The sequence below is a fragment of the Schistocerca nitens genome, chromosome 10, assembly GCF_023898315.1.
Source record: "Schistocerca nitens isolate TAMUIC-IGC-003100 chromosome 10, iqSchNite1.1, whole genome shotgun sequence".
NCBI classification, from domain to species: domain Eukaryota; kingdom Metazoa; phylum Arthropoda; class Insecta; order Orthoptera; family Acrididae; genus Schistocerca; species Schistocerca nitens.
Genome location: NC_064623.1, coordinates 7,663,462 through 7,669,309, shown reverse-complemented (window position 1 = coordinate 7,669,309; position 5,848 = coordinate 7,663,462). Strand labels below are relative to the sequence as shown.

General features: G+C 43.8%; 1 non-coding gene across 1 annotated transcript; it reads left to right on the top strand.

The window, feature by feature from the left end:
• Positions 1-1,165: 1,165 nt before the first annotated feature.
• Trnav-cac (transfer RNA valine (anticodon CAC)) lies at positions 1,166-1,238 on the top strand. Its single transcript has one exon. It is a non-coding gene; the product is annotated as a tRNA-Val (tRNA).
• Positions 1,239-5,848: the final 4,610 nt, after the last annotated feature.

The window sequence follows — 5,848 nt, the reverse complement described above, 5'->3', positions numbered from 1 at the left end:
TTCTTGATTTTCTTTATTTAAACTAACGACTTGTCGCCTGAATATGTTTCTTATATTTCATTTTACCTGTTTCTACAATCGTGTTATATATTCATGTATTGACTCGTTCCATGACCATGGAGACTTCTCCTAAATGTGGTCCCACGGAACAATAAATAAATAAATAAAAAACTCTATTGTCTCGAATACAATTAACAGTTGCGTCTTGCTGTTCACATACGTTGAAGTCCGAGTCGTGCACTACACAGCCTGACAATATGAATCAAATCTGTCGGCACAATGTTTAGCACAGTGGACATGCATTCGGGAGAACCGCGGTTCAAACCCGCATCCGGCCATGCTGATTTAGGTTTTCCGTGATTTCCCTAAATCGCTTCAGGCGAATGCCGGGATGGTTCCTTTGGAACGGCACGCACGACTTCCTTCCCCATCCTTCCCTAATCCGATGGGACCGGTGACCTCGCTGTTTGGTCCCTCCCCCAAATCAACCAACCAAATCGGTGAGCGGAAGTTTTTACGGGCCCCTTGTTAGTAGTATAGATTCTGTGGTAATTTCGTAAATGTTCTTCCGTAAGGTCAGAGACGCACTCTAGCCTTCTACTGGCAGGCGTTTGTGCTGCGCTGACATTGAAACGGTGGCCGACTGAAGCTCTGAAGACGGAGGTGGCCTTCGAAGAGAGAAAAAAAAGAGAGAACACCGCGATTACAACTAGCCAGCCGTATGGCGGGGTGGGGGCATGGAGTCAGCGAAGAACTTACAGACAGAAGAGGAGATGGACGTTATTGAGTTTTTCTTTCGTTTCACTTCAATGTTTCGCTTTCGCCAAGAAGAACCATTACCATCACGGTTACCGTGACTCTGTTAGTACGTGCGTGAAAACTTTTAACATCACGTTCGTGCTACCTCTTGCCTAAGACACAAGTGCTCACTGGTACGTCGCGTTTCGAACAAGTGAGGCTGCCGGCTGTTAGCGAGTATCGGGAAGTTGCTTCCATTCGACAGCGGACCCGCCCGAGCGCTGCGATCTCATCTGGAGCAGCACTTAGCAGGCTGGGCGGCGTGCGCCAGCCCCCCACCACATACGCCACAAACCGTGGGGGCGGGGGGAGGGGGGCCCCCGCTACTGTGCCAGCACTCTCTCAACTGCACAACCTGCTTCCGTCAGTTCCCGTAGTGTAGTGGTTATCACGTGCGCCTCACACGCGCAAGGTCCCCGGTTCGATCCCGGGCGGAAACAAAATTTTTCATTTCGCTTTATATTGCGTTCATGCATAACTTCACAGCGTTTGAACCGTGATTTATTTTCAAAGTATATACTTGAGAATTTATTTTATTTACTAGCGATTCATCAAGAACATTAACACATTTAATCACACTACATAAGCGTGGAAGCAGTTGCCAGGGAGTAACTGATGAAATCACGACCAAATTACTTTTAACAAATAGGAAATTTTATTCACTTTATTAGTGCCTAAAGGCGTTTTTTAAAAGAAACAGATTTAAAATTGTAATCAGAAAGCACCCTCTAAATATCAAGTTACAATTTATTCAGAGGCAGAAAGAAACAAGTTTTGACTGTATGAGCTTTTGGGCAGATAACCTTGCCGCTTCCTTATGACTCGGCCGTATTTACGACCGCTAACAACAGCCTCTGAAAGACTACACTGGTGCAAAATATGCACCCCCCCCCCCCTTAGGAGGGATGGATATGGTACAAAAGAATAAAAATTAAAATATTAACCTTGCCACCGAAGGTGTAACTTTATTTTAACTTCTAAGTCTTATGGTGAAACGGTGTCAACTTTATATACTAAAATGATCATTTTTAATAAAAGCCCATGAAATGCAATCTTGCATAAAATCCTCAAGATTGGCCAAACAGGTTAAGATGCTCTACAGTACACAGATACCGCCTCTCAAGATGATAGGCAAGATCAAAACATATTTCAGGTATTAGGCCGTTACACTCCAAGCAATAAATTCGGTAACACACCAAATCCGACAAACATGACAGAGGCTGCTCCGAACGACAGACAGACACTAACTGCCTAACAAATGCGGACGAGAGACAGATAAGCTGGGGACGAGAGTGTGACCCAGACTGGCCGACTGGCGAGCTCATAGCGCCCCTTAAATGCACGTGAACAGCCTACCTTTCCGCTTTCCCACCAGAGGGAGACACCAAAGCTGCGATTGCCACAGCGGCGCCACCGCCAGAAACGGAGGGCGACTGCTTCACACAACGCGCTGTGGCGCGCTCTTCATAACAGCAACTTTTACCACGGCTCAGCGTTTTTCTTTCGCATGGTAGTATTCCGGTTGCTATGGATTTATTTACCAATTGTCACTCTCCTATTTACAGCTTACTATTAAAATCTGAGTTCACATATTGTTATTTTGTCATATGGAGGCAGTGAGTGGAGCTATGAACGCCAGGGAATGGAATGTCAACTAGAGGAATCGACATATTATTGTGCTCGAGTTCAGTAGATGGGTGACAGCAGTGGGGCAGTCTGAGACATTTACGCCGGTTATGGGGATAAGGCCACTGCACAGAGCACGCCAAGAAAATGGATTCCTCGTTTTAAAGGGAATCGTTTTGACATTGGTGATCCTCCACGTTCAGGAAGACCTTCTCGGTTTGATGAAGATCGTTTAAAAGCATTAATCCACAATGATCCACGCCAGTGTACTCTAGAACTGGCAAATGTGACGAACTTTGAACATTCCACCATCGTGCGACATTTGCATGCAGTGAGGAACGTTCAAAATCAAGTGTACGGGTAAAGCATGCTCTGAGCCAAAATCACAAAAGTCGGCGCGTGGCCACACGTCCGTCTCTGCTTGCTCGTTATCAGTTTGCTCGTGAGCAACGCCGACCAGTCCTACCCTGTATCGTTACTGCTGACGAGAAACTGTTCCTATATGCTAACATGAGGAAAAGAAAGGAATGACTGAGCCCAGGGCAAGCAGCAGCTGCGCATACAAAGACCTGTGCGCATTCACAAAAGTTTATGTTATGCATCTGGTGCAACAGCGACGGTGTGGAGTGCTACGAATTGCTTCCCCCAGGAGTAATCATCACAGCTGCCATTCACTGCCAAGAGCTGAGATGCCTTGCAAGCGCAATTCGAGAACAACCACAAGAAGATTGCGTCAAGTGATGCTGCTGCACGCCAGAACGCATTCTACTAGACTGACAAAAACACTGTACAGGAGTTGGGTTGGAAAGGCATTCCGCACCCAACTTATTCATCGTATCTTGCGTCCTCAGATTTACACCTTTTCCGCTCTCTATGGAACAACTTTCAAGGAACTTCCTTTCCGGATTAAAATGCGTTCCGAACATGGCTCGACGAGTTCTTCGCCTCAAAAACATGGTTCCTACAGCAGCGGAGTCGTTAAGGCTTACTTCAAACTTGAAGTTTAATACATGTGTCATCAAGAGTAGCTTCGTCATTGCAGCAAGCTTTACCCGTATTACTAAGCGACAGTCCCGGAACATGGAACATCAGTTTCCGTTATCCAACGGCTTCCAAGAGGGAACAAGAATTTGGTTTACAATATTTCGCGTGATCATTGACCGAATTTAAAAATTTAAACTCTGTCATAATCGACAGGTTTAGCACAGTAAGAGAGGTTTTAATACAGTTACAAACTGTGTGTTTGTGTTGGCCCTGACAGCTCGCAAATATGCGGCCTTTTCTCATCCGGTATTTGAGAAGGAGAGAGCTTAGAGACTTTACACATAATTTGAAACAATTACAACTTTTGTCGCTGACAACCCATCGCCCCCTCCCACAACACGATGAATGGAAAAAAAAAATTATCGCTGCCTACATTTTCACTGTTCATACATTAAAGCTTCAAACATCAGACATGACGTTTTAATTTCTCATTTGTTTACTGCCGATTCTGTTCGCAATGTAATTAACAAACAGTGTCAACATTACCACTCAGTACACCTGCAAAATTATATCATTGTGTGACGACATTAATGTTCACATGCGCAAGAAAAAGAAAGGAAAAAAAACTTGGTTTTGCTTCAAATGGAGCGTGAATTGCGCAGACCACATTCATCCAATGTTTCGTTATGAGAGCCCTTAAAGATTTCCAACAAACTTAGAACTTTTTCTCGGTTACATGCTAAACGTCAAACATTTCACACATTAACTCATTTATAAAGTAATTTGACGTTTTAAGTTATGTTATTTTATACATGGTAGCTCGATTCTGTAAAGAATCTGGTGTTCACATGTTTACTGCGGTACAATAACTGAACTCAAACTGAATAAAACCAGAAAAGAAAATTTCCGAGAAAGATAGTGAACAAACAAGGGAAATATACAATGCACGAAAAATATATATACAGCTTCGTGTGACTGACTCCACTCTGTAAAAACTTTAGGTTTGTTTTCTGCTGGAAAAAAAGAAGGTCCACAGACAATAGTTCATTTCCTTTCTTTCTTTCACACGGTGCTATTTAGTAAAAAGCTGCTGGCATGTGGATATGAAGGTACGTTCGCTCAACCATTTTATCATTTCGCTGAAAACAGAAACAAGCTGTGAACATTTCAGAACACACGCATTTAAACTTTTCCTCCATCTCTGTTGACAGTAAAAGCGACTGATTTTTTGTCAGTATTGTTCTTAGATACTCGTGCTTTATGCTACGTACGGAAAAGTGATCTATTTTACTGCCAATTACTGAATATACTTATTTGGCTGCATCCAGTCTTTTCTATGCTTCTCGTAACATCACAACCCTGTGTGGCTCTAAACCACATTAGTAACTTTCCTCCCTTTCCACTGCAGTCCTTCTCCTTGCTTTAACTCTAAGGATGTCTTCCCTGAGGCCGCTGACCTCAGCTGAAGTTTTTACCTTCACGTATTGCTCTGTAAGCTTCCACGTTGATCTTCACCCCACAGTGATGCCTACTCCTCGTGCTACGATGTGCTGCATCGCATTGTTCACAACTAAATTATAAATGAATTGTTACAATGACTAGGATTGCGAGTCAACTTCCTTTGGCATTTCGAGCGAATTTTGCAGTTGTTGTTCTGAGGCAAATTCTGGCCCATTTTGTTTGCTGAAAGTCAAACTATACCGTAAACATACGCAGAGATGAAAAATGACATGGTAAATCTGCTAAAATCGTGTTGGACGTCCTTTCGCCAGGGGTAGCGCAGCATGGAACCTCCTGCAAGTATACTGAGCTACGCTGCGCAAATGGTTCAAATGGCTCTGAGCACTATGGGACTTAACTTGAAAGGTCTCTGTTGGATTCCTTTCATGCTTAATTTCTCAAATTTGTTGTCTTTTATGGAATAAATTCCTCTTCTAAATTTACTGTGGCGTTTCTGACTATCTGGGAGGAGACTGAGTAGTGGAACGTGTTACTTTTACACATAAACAAGAACGATCTGTCACACTACTACACTTCAAAACACAGTTTATATGTAATTCATGTCACACAGTCTCATACGGAACCTACATCCGCTTTCTTTTATATACTGTATATGATAAGATACTGTCATCCCCCTTCCCTTCTGTGTGAGAGGATGAATGATCAAATGTGTTTGCTTGAGGGTAGCAGACAAGGCTGTCTAGTAGAGAACAGTAGGACCAACGTCGGAACAGGTAGCTACGCTTTCTTAAAGCAGAGAGGTTTCTATTCTTAGTATGGTCCGGTCCGTCCCTTGTCATGTTGGTATAGGAAGCTGCCCCTCTGGCCCCCTCCGTTTGTCTTTGTGAGCGACCCTGAGGAAGCACGCTCAGTAGTAGGCAGTTGCAGTTTGGCGGTGGCGAGCGTCTGAAATGGTAAGATCTCCGGCTAAGCGCGTGTC